This window comes from Aegilops tauschii, chromosome 1 (genome assembly GCF_002575655.3).
Source record: "Aegilops tauschii subsp. strangulata cultivar AL8/78 chromosome 1, Aet v6.0, whole genome shotgun sequence".
Classification (NCBI taxonomy): domain Eukaryota; kingdom Viridiplantae; phylum Streptophyta; class Magnoliopsida; order Poales; family Poaceae; genus Aegilops; species Aegilops tauschii.
Genome location: NC_053035.3, coordinates 333,843,179 through 333,860,879, shown reverse-complemented (window position 1 = coordinate 333,860,879; position 17,701 = coordinate 333,843,179). Strand labels below are relative to the sequence as shown.

Here is a 17,701-nt window from a genome sequence, read left to right as displayed (position 1 = left end):
ATTAATTAACAATCTCACATCTGTCATGGATACACTCAAACCCAATCCACGCCTACGAGCATAGCATAGCAATATAAGCATAACGTAGAAGTAACTCCCAAGGGTTTGAAAATAAGCAGGTAATAGGTTCTACCTCGGCAACTACTTCCCAAACCCACATGTTAAGAGATCCTACTCATGCAATGTGTGAGGGTTGTATCTAATGCATAAAAACTGGGTATGAAAAAGGTATGATCAATGTGTTACTTGCCTTGCTGACGATCCGCAAAACCTAGAGACTCGTAGTAGCACGCTTCGCACTCCGGGAATTCTATCGCAAACAAACAATAACATACATAAGCAATCAAGCAAAGATGCACGGGTAAATCTCAAATAAGAAGATCTAACCAGAAAGTTCAACTGAAGAACCCCGGTTGGCAAAAAGAATCAAATCAAACGGAGCAACGAAACTCAAACTGCGAAAGAAACAAGATCCGATTACTAATCTGGACTAAAGTCAAATTTTACAGTACCAAAATCTTGTTCAAGTTGGTTAAACAGAAAGAGGGCTTCGAGACGAAGATCCAGGCGCTTGAATCGCCTGATTCCGATAAACGAGCGAAAAGATAAACTAAAACGAAAATCAGGGAGAAATCGCGATTGGAAAATAATCGCGGAAAACCCTGGAAAAAGAAAACTGACGAACAGGCTAACGAACAAACGTTCGCTGTCTGCGGCTAACGGATGAACGGCGTTCGTTAAAACGAACGTACGGACGAACGTCCGCAAAAGAAATAAACCGACGAAAAAACCGAACCGATCTAATCTAAAAAAACGAATATGATTTTCGAAATAAAATCGATCGGTTTTAAAAAAACGGCGGCTACCTCAGCGTTCGTGACGACGGCGGCGGGCGACTCCGGCGGCGGGAGGCGGCGGCGGCGGGGCGCGGATCGAGGCGGGCGGGGCTGGCGGCTAGGGTTTGGGGCGCGGGTGGGCTGCGGCGGCGGAACGGGCTGCAGGGGGGTCGCGGGGGCAGCTTATAAGGCCGGCCGGGTCAAAGTCCAGGTCGGACACGGCCCGGTAAGGCGGTAACTTTTTTTTAAAATAAATATTGCGACGCGCAGGAAAACGAAGAAAAGAAATACTAAACAGACTCCAAAAATCCTAAAATGAATTTTCCCCGTCCTCTAAAAATATGCCGGACAAAGTGAACATTTATTTGGGCCTCTAGTGCAATTTTGAAAAACGAGTATTTTTCCTAATTCAAATAAAATTGCAATAAAATCTAAATGAAATTTATTTATTTGATTTTAATATTTTTCCTCCAATATTTCATTTATTTTGAAGAAGTCATATTATCTCCTCTCATATATTCTGATATGAAATATTTTCGGAGAGAAGAATTAATTAAAACCAAAAAAAGATCCTTGTTTTAATATTTGATAAAATTCAAATATGAAAAACGCGAAATCCCCAACTCTCTCCAAGGGTTCTTGAGTTGCTTAGGATTTCGAGGATCGCAAAACAAAAATGTAATAAAATATGATATGCATGAATGACCTATGTATAACATCCCAAATTGAAAATTTGGGATGTTACAGTGAAGGGCATGGTCGTGGGAGTTATGGACGTGGGCATGGATCTGGAAGAGGTTTTGGCAGCTTTGAGCGAGGTCTAGGAGGAGACAAATCTGATCTCGATGAGGAGGAAGACCCCGATGCAGATATGGAGGATGCGAACCCTAGTAGGAAATGCACCTCTTCATAGATTGGAGACCCTATGGCGGGTGTGCATAGGGGTGCGCCCAATGATCTTTTGCCGAGCAGAAGTATTTTAGCCCTAACCCCACCTATTGTACCTCCAAGCCAGCCACCAAAGCAAGATCCGAACAGGATGCGTGTCTCGTGCTCTTCTTTTAGTGAGCATTTTTTAACAACATCTTTTCTTTTGGGCTACAACCTGTGGAAAATACGGCGGGCTCTATCTCACTCGATGCTCGCTCTCTTTGGTTGCCAAGGCCGTATGGATGGTAGAATTCCTCGCTAGAAAAAGGACATATTGGTAGGCCCGTCCATTGGGTTGTGCGTGTCTCTTCTCCTCTCATGCTCGAGAGGAATTCACGGCTTACTAGTTGACTTGCGTGGGAGCGTTGGCGGTGGTCTTCTATGGTGTGATCGATCCGGGGGCACTCGAACTCATGGTTCAATTGAAAAATTCAAGGGGAGTTTAAAATTATGTTTCTGCAATGTTTCAATGATGTTCTAAATAAACTTATCATTGCCCTACTGGATGAAGAGGCTACAGGAACAAAAGTTCCATCTCGAATTGATCCTAAGATACCTGAATAGCTGAATCACAGCTTCCTAGTGACACAGAGAAACTAGCAAAAATGATTTTGTAGTACACCAAGTGGAAAATCCAGACGGAAAAGCCAGGCTTAATAATAAAAAATGAATAGATGAGGGATTCGGAGAAAAGTTTGCTTACTTATGTAGAATTTACATTGCTTACTATCTGGAATGAAATATGTTCTGTCCAAACAAATACACACATTTTTCACAAATATTCTTATGTATTTTCTTGTAACTAGATATACAATCATGCAAATATATGAACACCTAATGAAAAAATCACTATGAAACATGTACAGCAAAGTAACGTTCATACTATTCAAAATGTGCAATTCAGCATTTTGTCCATCCAAACAGGAATTAGAATTGCTTCTCCCCTTTTATTCCAAGTGCCAAATACATAGGCACCCAAACACTAGAATTGTCTTTGAGGCTCAATATCAACATGCCCTGAGATATTTGGCATTGCACCCAATTCAATGCCAAACTCCTGGATACCTACATCCGAGAGATAACTGCTCTTCACCCTTCACGGGTACTACACCGTCAAAGTAACTTAGCATCTCCCCACAAAGAGAAAAGTAACTTTAAGCATCTAGTGGAGCACTCTACATTGCAAAGCAAAATTTCTTCGCTCGAAGAATACTCAATTCGAGAGATAAAAAGTACCCCTGCATCTGGAAAAGTTTGTTTCAAATTTCTCTCAAATGAATGTATCTAGCACTAATTTCATGCTAAATACATCCATTTGAGGGACAAGTTTTTTTAAACGTAGGGAGTACGCAACTATTGACTAAATTCCTGCACACATACGTACTCTACGCACACCAATTGAACTGCTCCAAAATGCATGGGTGGCGGGCATTGCAAGTGCGGTAGCTGATTTTTTCAAAATGACGGGTAACCCCACGGCCTCCGCATCAATCGACGCATGCATTCATCTTTAATTTTATTCAACAGAATTTGACAACATGAATATATGGATCAACCCAAAGCCATCTATCTGACGAACAAAGTCGCAACACCTACAATCTTTATAATGTGTCCGAACCACATAAACGTGCACTATCTAATCCGGTGGCTTCACGCAGCTGCCTCGCATCGGGTCGAGAGCGCCACCCTGACTAGCTGACCCGCAGCGCGCACCTCATGCGCACGCTCTAGATTGGGCCGATTGGTTGGATTTTGAAGAATCTCTCTCGAAGTCCTTGCGTTGTCATGAGATAGTTGGCGCCGACGGTTGTCGCTATACATTGTCAATCATTCTTTTTATTGCTTCAGGACTTCTCTTTTTCTTCGCTAGGCATAGCTTCGGTCTTGTATGACTTAGAGCATCTCCAGCCGCGCCCCCAAGAGGCCCCGCCAGGCGATTTTTTAGCGCCGGCGGGCGAAAATCGGCCCAGGCGCGCCCCCAGGAGTCCTTTTTCGCCGGGTTGGGCCGAAATAACAGTCGGCGCACCCGAGCCGAACCAGGCGCGCTGGGGGCGCCGGCAAAAGCAAAAAGGGGCGTGGGCCCGCTCCGTCGGCGAGAGGAGGGCCTTTTCCCGCTGTTTCTTCTCGTCCCCCGGCTTCCCTCTCATTCTCTCCAATCCTCCCGCCAATCTCCTCCTCCTCCCCTCCCCGCCGGCCGCCATACCGCCGTAGAAGTACTTGGGCCCCCGCGCCGCGACGGGTGCGACCGCCGCCGTCGCCCAGCCGAAGCAGAGGAAGCCGAGGGCGCCGCCGTCCAAGCCCCCGGGCATGTCGAACGCCGACAGGAGGGCTGAAGTTCAGCGCCGGGAGGCTGTCACCATCGACCGGCGGAACAGGGCAACGCCAAGAAGGCCAGGGACAGCGCGGCGCTCGCGGCTGCGGCGGCGACGGATCGGGCGGAGCGCTCGGCCGAACAAGCCGAGGCGGCTCGCGTGGGGATGATGAATCCACCCGGCGTCCACGGCCAGTACGCGCCCTGGAGCCAGCAAAGCGTCGGCTCTCCGGCCGGCTTCTCATCGTCGTCGCAACGCTGGGGCTGCACGCAGTCGCCGGGCTACGCCGACGGGGACGCGCACGGTGGGTTCAACCCCAACATCACCTTTCCCCATGGTCACCCGGCCCAGCGGACGCCCTCGCCCGCCTTCGCCAGCGTGCAGTACCCTCCGTACAACTACTTGCCGCTGGCCTATGCATCGTCCCCAACGCCCCCCTCTCTGCCGTGGCATGCTGCCCTTCTCCCAAGCCTCCACGTCGCACCTCGGCGACACCGACACCACCGAAGCCGACATGGACGACATCATCACGGCAGGCTCGGCCGCCACCGCCGCGTCCCCCGGGTTCACTACGACGAGGAGGAGGCGGATGAGGAGGAGGAGGAGGAGCCGGCGCCGGCGCTGGCGAGGAAACGGAAGAAGAAGAAGGGGGCGGCCAGGACCGGTGAGCCGCGCATCAAGTGGGCGTCCAAGGAGCAGGAGTGTCTCGCCGAAGCGTGGAAAGTCGTCTGCCTTGACCCGATCACCGGCACGAACCAGAGCATCGAGACGTATTGGGAGCGCATCAAGGCCGAGTTCGACGAGCGCAAGTTCGTCGACCCCTACTTCAAAGGCGTCTACATGCAACGCGGGTCGAAGGCAATGGCGAACCATTGGGGGCTCATCCAGGCGGCGTGCAACAAATGGCATGGGATCGTCGAGGAGATCGCGGCTCGCCCGAAGAATGGCGCGAGCATTGAGGATCAGGTATGGCACACCGGTTTCCCACTTCTTTTCGTCGTGCGCGCCGGCCAACTGTTTGTTCCTCGGCGCAGCTGCTGCGGATGTTCACCATGTATCGCCAGGACAGCAGCGACCAAGACTTCAAGTACCTCCACGTCTTCAAGCGGATCGAGAAGTGCGAGAAGTGGGTGGATGTTCGGCGCACCTTCGCCAAGGCCAAGGAGACCTACAAGCCGGACGCGTCAACGCCGGGCGCCCCGAAGGCAACAGAGGGGCCAACAAGGGGAAGCACGCCGACTCGGCCACCGCGCGAGTGCAAGAGTCCATCAAGCATTGCCTCGCCGACGCACATGCCCGGGCCGCCCTACGTGAAGAGAAGACCAAGGCGCGCTGGTCGGCGTTGATGACGAACAGCGCCGTCAAGCTCGACCTACTCTGGACCAACGTCGTCGCGAAGAAGAGGAACACCGACCTGGCTTTTCTGATGGGCGGGGCGGACATGCTCCAGAGCAACGACGAGCAGCTCAAGGCGTGGTACCTAGCAGAGCGCGGCCTCATCCTGAACCAGCCCACGCCCACGCCCACGCCGCCAAGCCCGAGCAAGGATGCCTCAACGACGCCCAGCAGCACAGAAGCCGCGCCGACGCCGCCCAGCACAGAAGCAGCTCTGACACCACCAAGCCCGCGCACGCCGACTCCGCCGACGCCGGAGGCCGACCCCGCCGTTTGATGCGTTGCCTATGCGTCCTTTCATTTTTTTGTACGCCGAACTTTTCATCCGATCGCCGAACTTGGCCGCTGATCGCGGGACTGGGCGTTTTTTTTTGTGAGCGGGAACGACGAAATTTGAATTTGCCGCGATTTGGGGGGCGGCGCCTGGGGGCGTGGCTGGGAACTAGATCGCCCCCGGGGGCCAATCTAGCGTCGGTTCGCCCCAGGCGGCTCTTTTTCGGCGCCCCGGGGGGGCGAACGGCTGGAGATGCTCTTAGCTCTTTGCTAGCTTGTTTCTTTGCATGTGTGTGCTTGGGTTGGCTGTGTGCATTCTAGTTATGCAGAAGCCGGGTGTAACTCATTATAACTGTATCCCTTGATGCTATATTTTGAGTCAATAAAACCACCCTTTATCGAAAAAAAGAAAGTGAAAACCGTTCATCCTACCAATCTAGTGAAGTAGCCGATGAAGCCGTTCATCCTACCAATCTAGCATCGCCTCTTGGCACGACGGCCAACACCTCTCATCAGAATCCAGGTCTAACATTCCCAGTACCACCTTCGTGCACTTAATGATGAGCTTCTTCCCCCGTAAAATAAAATAAAAATGATGAGTTTCTTTGCATTTCTTCGAGCCAAGAAGCTGATAAAACCACCCATCATCGGAAAATTCGTTTCTGATCATGAGCACAGCTGATCCTGAAATCAAGTCCGTTGGCCCACCTCGGGATGTATGCGTATTCTGTATTCCACACTGTATGTGTCAACCGTATGGCCAAAGTATTCAGAGGCGGGACCCATGCATTAAATTGATGCCCAACCATTGCGTCATACCGGAACGGGATAATCGTGGATGGATCAGGTGTTTTCCTGAGCCTGCCTGTTCCGCTCTTGGCCAAGAACCCATCGCCCACATCTTAATAGGATGCGTCCACGATCGTACTTGAAATTTGAATGCATGTGGCGCATACGTGTGCTCTAGCGGACGAACCAACACACACACGTGTAATAGCCACATTAATTCTACCAGCACCAACCCATCAAGCCCAGCAAAAATAACTTGATGCTTTGCACACATAGCTTGCAGAGATGACTTAAGCCTATTATCTAGGAGTCACCGGTGTCGTCAGCACATTGAGTTGTACTATGTGGAAAAAATCCGTCTCACCATTCAGGCTGTACTACTGTTTGGGAAAATCAAATTTATAAGTTCAAACGACACATCATCATCTAAAATACAACTAGTTTACACTCAGGAGGAACAACAGCAGAGTTCACCCATAAGTCACACACTAGAAAATCCTCGATTATTCTTATACTGTTACACATGGTCGCAAGAAGTGTTAAAATGCACCTAGCGGCCTGGTGCACGAGGTGCAACGGTGCCCTGCTCTCCAATGCCACAGTTCTTGGAGTTTGCAGGCATGAAAGGCTGCTTTGACACATCACCTCTGTCTGGGCAGGTGGTCTTCTTATGCCCTGGCAGCTTGCAAATGCTGCAAAACCTCGTCCGCTTACTCATTCCCTCATACGGCACGTTCTCTCTGCTCGAGCATGGTCGCTCAACACAACGCTTCTTGCTTGGAGCCGACAGTCCAGCAAGGGCATCCCAATTGCTGGAAGCAGACACGCTGTTCGCATTGTCAACCATATCTCCCTCAACTTTGATGATCACACATGCCGATCCAATGTTATTGCGATTCGATTCGGCAGCTTGCCTATCCTGAAATTGTAGTCCATCCCTGGATTAAGCCAGTAGCGATGCTTCCATGATTATTTCCTTCATCCGATCCAGCCCGAGCTCGTAGGTCGTGACTGATCACTGATGAGTCCCCAATCCTGACGAGCTCCATGGCCTGTATGTAGAGAGTCGAGCTCCGGCAGGTGAAAGATCGATTAGCAGCAAGATGCTGCGGCAAGATGTCCCTGGCATCTTTTGTCCACCTCTCAAGGATGTGCCGTTTTGCTATCTCTTGCATGCCAACATAGTCCATCACCTGAAATCATGGGGAGCATAAGCACGATGAGTTAAACCAAATTGCGGACAGCAAATTATTGAATAATATTGCAACCAGAAAATAACCTTGAAAGCATGGCAACACAGCATCCCCATGTGGGTAAACTGCCCGTACTCACATTCGAACCCTCCAACATCTGATATGGTCACCTCGTACTCCACCTTGCTTCAATTTTCATGTTTTTCAGACGTCATTGTGCCTTGCGATGTACTTCTTCCCCTCCACTTCCTCCACCTGGTAAGGCCCACCTTCGAAGAGGTTCTCACCGAATTGGCCAAACATCATTCTTGTGTAGACCTTACTTGCATGCCTCTCGATCACAACATTTGTCCTCATTACTGCACCACTCTGTTGCATAAAAAGAAATACAATGTCAGCATCTCGGACGACATATATATGTAACATGATATGAAGCATGTACATATAAGTCACCTACAATCCTTGTCCTCTTTTCTTGGTAGCTCTCATCTGGTTCTCGGTAGAATTGAAGCCTCGTGTACTGCCGCACGAACACATGCATTGGACTGGCTGGTGGCATGCACATCTTTTAACATATTGTCTGCACTCTCGCTACGCCGTGTGCTAGTCATCTTGGCACAAAAGACACCTTCGAAGTATGAATTCACCCACTTCTGTCATATATCTTAAAGCTGCGTTTTGTAATGGTCAAATTGTACTTCTCAATCAGCATGCCCCATGCAGTCTCAAATTCCTCCACACTTATCATGTGATTCACTACTTTGCGGAATTCAGACCTGAACTCGCTCTTGCTGGTGTACAGCGGACCAAGGTGCTCTTTTGCTTTCTTAAGAACATGCCATCTGCACCACCTGTGCACAGTCCCGGGCAGCTCAGTCTTGATTGCAACTTCCATGGCTCTCATCCTCACCACTATTTATTCAACATACACCGCCTTCCATCGATGACCGTTGTGGATAGCAGCAGCAATCACACTGATAGGGGAGGGGATCAAGTTCGCCGTCGATGGAAAATTTTGTGATGGGAGGCGATGAAGAGAGGGTGAAGGTTAGGCCGCCGACAAAGAGGGCAGCAAGTGGTCGCCGGCACGATAGTGCCACCAATGGGTGAATTCTGCACCATCCCTTTTCCAGCAAACCCTGATGGCACCGGGTGGAGAAGACAATGTCCCCATCTTGTTGACCACCGCCCAGCAGACAAACTTGCCGCATGGACCTCTCCCTCACCATGGTCGAAGCATGTCCTACACAAAGATGGCCACACTCCAGATCAAGTGAATTGTCCTGTGCCATTGGTTTTAGGTTGCTCACAGGTTGTTCGATGGAATACTCCTTAGGAATTATCAGGTTAGTTCACCTATGATGTTCATGTGTTTCATTATTGGTTACGCTCTGGTTTCATCTCCATAGAATTGAGGAAATGGTTACAGAACTGCAATACAATGTCTTTCCATTACTTCCTCTACAAATATGCTCTGAATTGTTGCATTTGATCTGCTCATTCAATTCTTTGGGAATTGATTTAGCGGATTTACCTTGCATATATATGTCATCCTTTTATATGGCCTAAAGAATGATTCTTAAACATGGATTACGCATGTTTTATCTAGGTCATACTTTCTTCTTTACTCAAGAATTTGTTGCACTGCTGCTACTGCTGGTATTGACTATTTGTTGATAGACATGGAGTGGACTAGAAAACCTCATATTGTCCCCTTATTTATTTCAAATGGGACTATAGAAGCTTAGCATGTAGCAGATCCAAGAGAAACCAGAATGTAAATTTACATGTATGATTTTGCCTCTTTAGTCTTTCCCATTTTCAGGTATACAACCTGCAAGAATGCAAAGTTAATTTGTCGGCATTTAGGAAAAAAAACATGAAGTGGACTATAAGCTTTTCAGCAATGTCTTAATTTTCTTACTTCACACATCAATGTGTTCGACATGGTACCTTCTTTGTTTATTTTGTTTCCAAATTTATGTGGAGTCTGTTATTTATTACTGGCTGATAATCTATCAGAGGTTACTGTTTCCAGCTTTTATCTCTGGGCAAAACATATACATCTGGTTTACTTTAGGCATGTCATTTTGGGATGGACTTATAAATAACCATGGTAGGAATTGCAAGATTTTGTTGTTGCGGACAAAAGACCAACAGTGGATCATGTTGTTAGGCCTTTTTTACATAATATAAGTTAATCTGAAGATGAATGTTCAGAAGCAGGAAAAGAACATAGTATTGTTCTGAAAACGAAAAACACTGTAATATAATGTTTTTTAACCTTTCCTGTCATATACTACTCCGTTCCTAAATATAAGTCTTTTTAGACATTTCAAATGGACTACTATATACGGATATATATATAGACATATTTTAGAGTGTAGATTCACTCATTTTGCTCCGTATGTAGTCACTTGTTGGAATCTCTAGAAAGACTTATATTTGGGAACGGAGGGAGTACATAGTTTTGGTAGATTTTAGAGGCCTACCCTAACGGGAAATTGGATATTGCGTGCAATCTACGTTCTCATGTCTGTGATTTTTGTAATTGGCTGCACCTAGCTCTGAACCTGAAGCATTTCCTCTCATAACTACTGTATATGTATGGCAATGCCACATTGCTCTAAACTGGAAGCAGTTTTCCTCTCATACCTTTTATATATGTATAGCAACACCACATGGATCTGAACTGGAAGCAGTTTTCCTCTCATACCTACTGTATATGTATGATAATTCTTATGTTGAGAAGCAAAAGAAACGTGCTTATTGAACTCATGAAGTTAGAGCGAACACTCTCTTGTTATACTGAATAAAAAATTGTCAAGTGAAGCAAAAATACTGATATGATATGAAGGATCGATATTCTAATTCTAATGAAGAGCAGGTTTACCAGTTCTCACATAGAAAAGAGGCATATCATCCCTATCAAGTGTTTGCCAAGTTTTGTGGTTTGTCCATGAGGCACGACGATGATCGACAGTGTTCATAAATATGTTTTTTTGGCTGCATCCCAAGGTGATGAACTACCAGCATAGGAAATGTGATACGTCTCCTATAACTTTTGCTTACTTGTTCATAGTGTTTGCATATTCATGACACATATTAGATGATATGCTCCTAAAGCCTAATTAAATGCTGCCTGGAAAAAAAGCCTAAACAAATGTTCTTCTCTTAGAACATAGAACCAAATATAACAAAACAGTTTAATTCTTTGGTTCTGTGGATTTCAGTATTATCTTCAAACCGTTACATGCTTTACTAGGGTAGTAGACATGGATCCGTTCTATTGTTTGCAAGCTGCATATTTATTTCATTAGCGGAGAACGTAATACACTGAACCATAATGGCGCTGCTCGGTGCAAATAACGCTATTTTGGACATACAAATTAATTTGTTGATGGGGTAATGTTGTTCGAGCAAAGAAGTGAACAAACTCCTATGGGGATAAATGTCAAAACTTTTGTTTGCCTAATATTTCTTAATGATTTATAACTTACTTGACTACCCAAATTTGCTTATTTAGTAATCTTTTTATATTTCCTTGCAACGGTTAAATGTGCATGTATGGTTCTCTTTGAAATATGTAGTTCACTTGTTTCCTAGGGAGATGTTTTCTTCCGTGGAGCTTTTAACTTGTTAACCCTCGGTGCTCATGAGACCCATATTCTTAGAATCCGATTGTGCAAGCTATCATATTGGTCTTTTTTTAGAATCGTTGACCCTTTGTAGTCAAAAAGCAAAATTTCGTGGATCTGATGCACCACATCCTTCTTTTACCCAAATAAACGCTACTGCAGGGAGGTGAATGCCTGTTCAGGGCTGGTCTTGTTTTTATACAAACTCTTACTTAGTTGAATGTACATATTAGTGAAGTGATCCTCAGGGAGTCAAAATTCAGCCCAATCTGTGGCTTCACGCCTTAACTACATTGTCCGATGGTTTATCAGCGTACCTCCTGATTGTTTCTTCTAATTGAGTGACTCAAACAGGGCAGGGTGCCCTATCCGGAGGTACACGTCCAACTCTCAACCTGAAATTACATTCACATGTTTCAGATGCTGCACTCGTTTTCATATAACGGGGGGACGGGATGTATCAGACTGTATGCTAAATGTACATATGGATAACCACCAAAATCCGGAGATCAGCTAGCTGACACTAGTAATCATACCCTCAGACATATATTGACATACACACAATAATTTGTGATTCCTTGCAAAAAGGAAAAAAAATCAAGCCAGAAAGAACACTGATTTCATTTTTACCTTCAGGTCTCTGGGTTCAACTTGTCCCTCGGACTGGGTTGGCGACTCCTTCCTCTTGCCGCCGGAATCTCTCTGCCCAGCAGAGCCGCCGGGGAATCCAACCACAACTGCGCACGAGGAGTCGGGGCCAGCCGCGGCCGACGGCCCTCAACACCAATTAATGGATCTGGCTGCTCAACACCCGCAATCACCTACGACATGTTCAACAAATCAAAGGCCAGTCATCGCCATAGTTCGCTCGCGCATCTGCAGGGCGAATCGAACTCAAAAATACGACGGAGCAATTACCTGTCAACCGGATCCAGTAGGAATTCGAGTCCGTTGCCTCGCAGGTCAGCACCTTCCCCATGCAGCTCTCCGCCGCCATTTTTTCGCTCTCCGCCGACGAGCTAGATAGGAGGGGGTGGAGAAAGGTTGAACTGGGACCGAGATATTTCGAGTGTCCCACATTTCATTGACCGAGCTGATTGCGTGCACATGTTTCTGATCCACCACACAGTTTCCGTGACGGACGCGAGCCACGGCTCAAGCAGACTACAAAGCAAAATAGACCTCATACAATCATTCAGAGCAAGGATGACAACCACCAGGATGAGGCTCATGACTTACATTGATGGTGACATTGAACACTTCTTCTTCCGTACAACCCCTGGACACATTGACGGTCCAGATTAGAAGATACCCTTTCGGTACGATAAGTGAGGAGGGGTAGGATGGAAATTTCAAGGGGGGCGCGGCGAACCGCGGCGCGCGGACGTACGGTCCGCTATACGCTGTACGAGGCGGTGTACGCCCGCGTCAGGGGCGGCCCACGCGTACTTAGTCCACCACCGCCGTCCCCCGCATTAATCCGGCGCGGATTGTGGTGGCCATTTACGCCGCGCAGCGCCCCGTCGAATCGCCGCAGTGTGGAGTCTAATCGTCGGCGTCGGTCCGCGCGCGGCGTTGATTCCCACGCTGACGCCTGCGCTCGCCGCCTGTCCACGCCACCGCTTTGACCGCCTGTGCACGCCGCCCCCTCGCCTGCCGGCATTAATCGCCGGTACCCACCCCGCCCCCTCCCCGCCCCTATAAAAGCCGGCCCCTCCCGCCGTCGGTGGCACCCTGTTCTCGCCTCCCCCACTCGCCGGCACCCACCACCGCCTCTCGCGCCCTCTCTCTCTCTGCCGCCGGCGATGGCTCGCCCCATCTGACCCTAGAGGAGGCGGAGGAGCTCGCCCACTTCTCCATCCCCGCCGCGCCCGACATCCGCCTGTCGTCGAGGTGGCGCCTCAGCGTCGACGGCGTGCCTGTTGCGCCGGTGCCCGACGTCGGCACGCCGAACTTCGCCCGCGCCGTTGGTCTGTACCGGGCGCGGCTCTCGCCGGAGGAGCGGGCGGACCTGCAGTACGCCCCCGACCACCCTGGCTGGGCGGCCCGGCTCGCCGACGACCACGACCGCCGCCTCCACGCCTACGCCGGCCCCCGCCCGCCCGTCAAGCACAACCGCGCGGCGCGACACCACCTCTGGGACGGGCGCTCCTTCGAGGACGTCGCCCCACACCGTGCCCAGGCGGTCGCCGGCGTTGTGCCCGCCCCGATGAGCTACGGCTACGTGCTGTTCCGCCGCGGCGGGGCGCGGTCCACCCGCGAAACCATGGGCACGCGTATGAACCTCGGCACGCGCGCGGCCCCGCGCGGCCCCCTCGCCGGTGACAGCGGCTCTGTTCGCCTCGGCAGCGGCGATCGTCGCACGTACGCGCAGGACGGCACCGGGTCCAGCCGCGCCCCTCCACCCGAGCCGGCGCAGGAACCAGAGCCGGCGTTGCTGGCCGAGTACAGGCGGCTGGCGGCGGAGGCCGGCGACCCGGAGGACATGCCGGGCTACCTGACGGCGATCCGGGAGTCGGAGAACGTCTCGATGCCGCCGCCCCTCGTCCAGGAGTACATGCAGGTCGCCCCGGTCGCCGTCCACCCAGAGGACCCGCCGGACTTCCCCGGCTACCACGCTGCGGTGGCCGACTCAATGGCTGCGCCGGCCGCGCCGGTGGTGCCCCTGGACGACGACAGCAGCAGCAACGACAGCGACGACGGCGACGGGCTCTACGATGAGGCGGACTTCGGCGGCGTCGAGGACGAGTAGTTTAGTTTAGGTTACTTTCGAAATAACGTTTAGTAATGTTTAATTATTTTCGTAATGTTGTTTAGTTTAGTTAAGTTAAATTTCTAGTATTATGTAAAATATTTATGAAAACTATAATGAAATATCGAGTGTGTTTGAATGCATGGTTTTAAAATATTGTTTACAAATTGAGTGTTTGAATTCATACTATTATTTAAAATTGTTATATTGTATAAAATTATTGTAAAAAATTAAAAAACAGAAAAAGTTAAACTTGAAGTGCAAAAAAATATGAAAAATAGGAAAGAAAAGAAAAAAAGAAAAAAAGAGGACAAATAAATAATATTAGCAAAAAAGAATGAAAATAAATTTTAAAAACAGAAATGAGTTAAACTTTGAATGCAAAAAAATATGAAAATTAGGAAAGGAAATAAAAAACGAAACAAAGGTGGAAAATAAATAATACTACAAAAAAGAATGAAAATAAAAAAAATTTGTATTAAACTTCGAACACATACCATTATTTGAAATTGTTCTCTTGTAAAAAAATTAAAATTACAACAGAACTAAACTTGAATTGAAAAATTAGAAAAATTAGAAAAGTAAATAAAAATGAAACAATAAAAAAATTACATAATATTAGCAAAAAAACAAAAAATTGTGTTTTTAAAGACCGCCGGCCTGGGGCCGAGCGAGGCGTACTAAGTCGTTCCTAATCAAGCCGTCGGTGAAAGGGACTGCTTTTCGGCCCTGCAAGGCCCACGGGCCCAAACAAACGAGGTAGGGCGGGGGCGTGCTATTGTGTTTTTTTTAGAGTACGGCGGGGTAGGGCGGGCGTGCTATTTAAGCCGGTGCGGGCGCGCTTTGGCGGGCGAGGTGGGACTAAAGTTAGACCTCGCCTCTTGCGGCGCTGCGAGGACCACCGACGTGGGCCGAGTGGGCCGCCTGGAAGGCGCGCGTGCAAGCGGCCCAGGGCGCAGGGGCGGTGTCCGGTACGGTGAAGGCGCACTTTTTAGTCCCACCTCGCCCGCCGAAGGACGCCCCGACCGGCTTAAATAGGCGGATTCATGCACCCTGGCAGATAAGATAGTTAGTACTAATGTGATTTGACTTTGCACTGCCCGGGCAGCTCTGCCGCAGCTGCCCGGACAGTGTTACACTGTCCGGGCAGCTGCGGGAGTGCTGCTAGCGCATTGTAAACTCAGATCATATCATTACTATCTATCTTATTTTTGATATTTTTGATAGTTTAGCACTTTACGCAAGTTTGTTTCATTAATGCCTAAATTTTTGTAATATTTGTCACACCTCATTTAAATCACATTTTTAGTACCTGAACAGTCTTCGGAGAACGAGGTCAATTTTTTTGACATCTTCAGAATGGCCTGAAATTTTGCAAGTGAGTTGGTATGCCCACTACCACACGGAATCCAAAAATTGATCGTATTTCGATACCAAGAGCACATTGCGTCACGTCCGGTCAGTGTTTTAGGTGTTTCGACCGAAAAAATTATAGAAATTCATAAAGTGGCAAAAAGCCACGAAACTTGTCATGCATCCTAGTCATGATGGTAGAACAGTATGGAAAAAAATTGGGTTCATTTGAAGGATGTCGAAAAAACTCCTTTTCGGACAGGGCCTTTGCTCCTACCCGAACGGTCTACGGATAACGAGGTCAATTTTTTGACATCTTCAGAACGGCCTGAAATTTTGCATGTGAGTTAGTATGCCCACTCCCACACGGAATCCAAAAATTGATCGTATGTCGATACCAAGAGCACGTTGCGTCACGTCCGGTCAGTGTTTTAGGTGTTTCGACCGAAAAAAATTATAGAAAGTTCATAAAGTGGCAAAAAGACACAAAACTTGTCATGCATCCTAGTCATGATGGTAGAACAGTATGGAAAAAATTTAGGTTCATTTGAAGGATGTCGAAAAAAACTCCTTTTCGGACAGGGCCTTTGCTCCTACCCGAACGGTCTACGAAGAACGAGGTCAATTTTTTGACATCTTCAGAATGGCCTGATATTTTGCATGTGAGTTAGTATGCCCACTCCCACACTGGATCCAAAAATTGATCGTATTTCGATACCAAGAGCACGTTGCGTCACGTCCGGTTAGTGTTTTAGGTGTTTTGACCGAAAAAATTATAGAAAATTCATAAAGTGGCAAAAAGCCACGAAACTTGTCATGCATCCTAGTCATGATGGTACAACACTATGGAAAAATATTGGGTTCATTTGAAGGATGTCGAAAAAAACTCCTTTTCGGACAGGGCCTTTGCTCCTACAATATTAAAGAAACAATATTAAATATAGAATTTTATTTGTTAAAAAGTGCACGGAAGGGACAAAATGATACAAAAAAATAAGATAGCTAGTTAATAAAGCGATTTGACTTTCCATAACTGCCAGGGCGGCTGCCTTCCCCGGCAGTTATGTATGGTCAAATCTCTTTAGTATTAGCTATTTTATCTAACAAAGAGCACAAACGCAGCTATATAAGCCGGTCCTGGCATCTCTCGGCGCGCGAGGTGGGACTAAACAAGCGCCCCTCCCACCTCCCCCCGCGCCGTGACTCATAGAAGAGAAAAAGAAATGAAGCAAAAAATAAGCCCAACCATCCTAGCAGGCCGCTACTGCGCGTAATCGGTCCAGCCCGATCAAGCCAGTGGCGAAAGGGCCGGCCTTTCGGCCCAGCTACGGCCTGCAGGGCGGTCACAAGGGGCAGTGGCGGGACAGGGTGGGATTCAAAGGCGTTCGAAAGGAGCGTGGGAAGCGGGTATATAAGGCGGCCACACTGTCGTTCGGCGGGCAAGGTGGGACTAAAACTTTAGTCCTGACCCCCGTCGAACCTGCCCCCGCACCGCCGAACAGTGAATGGGACGGCCCACGCGCGCCGTCGCGCACAGTCATTGGGCCGGCCAACGCGCGCTGTCGATGGTTTTTTATTATTTTTGTTTCAAAAATAGTACTAGATTTATTATATTTATGTAATGTTCATTATTTACTTTATAAGTAAGAATAATGAGTTGTTTATTATAATTTATAAGTAAAAATAATGAGTTATTTGTCATAATTGTTTACGAGTTTTTCGTTAATGCCTAACATTTTTCAGTTTATTAAAAAATTATAATGAGTTATTTGCTATATTAAAAACACTACTTAATATAAAATTTATTTACAATTTATTAAGTAGTTATATTAAAAACACTACTTAATATATAATTTATTTAGTCAACAATGATAATTTATTAAGTAGTTATATTAAAAACACTACTTAATATATAATTTATTAAGTAGTTATATTAAAAACACTACTTAATATAAACTTTACTATTGCTATTTGTGTCAACAATGATAATGATTTTTTTATAACGCAAGATTTGAACGAATTCGGGCACCAAACGCACGTTGTGTCACGCCCGGTCATGCAAAAAACCCTACGCAATTTGAAGGATGTAATAAAATCTTCGTCGGGACGTACAAAAAAATTCTTTAAGCGCGGATAGTCATACCTTACAACACTTATACAGGTCATGCTATATCAGTCCACAATAATTGTGGAGTGACAGAGCAGAACCTGCATAAGCATAGTGAGGTAT

The 17,701-nt window shown here is 47.5% G+C and overlaps 1 long non-coding RNA gene across 2 annotated transcripts; it reads right to left on the bottom strand.

Annotated features, from left to right (window-relative positions):
- Positions 1–6,918: 6,918 nt before the first annotated feature.
- Positions 6,919–12,531, bottom strand: LOC109733847 (uncharacterized). Of its 2 annotated transcripts, none has more exons than XR_012182912.1 (6): positions 12,285–12,531; positions 11,997–12,187; positions 11,684–11,761; positions 8,182–8,971; positions 7,815–8,097; positions 6,919–7,728 (listed from the first exon to the last, which is right to left on the bottom strand). It is a non-coding gene; the product is annotated as an uncharacterized lncRNA (long non-coding RNA). The 2 variants fall into 2 exon arrangements; XR_002225719.4 differs by having other exon boundaries at positions 8,186–8,971.
- Between the last annotated feature and the right edge of the window lie 5,170 nt (positions 12,532–17,701).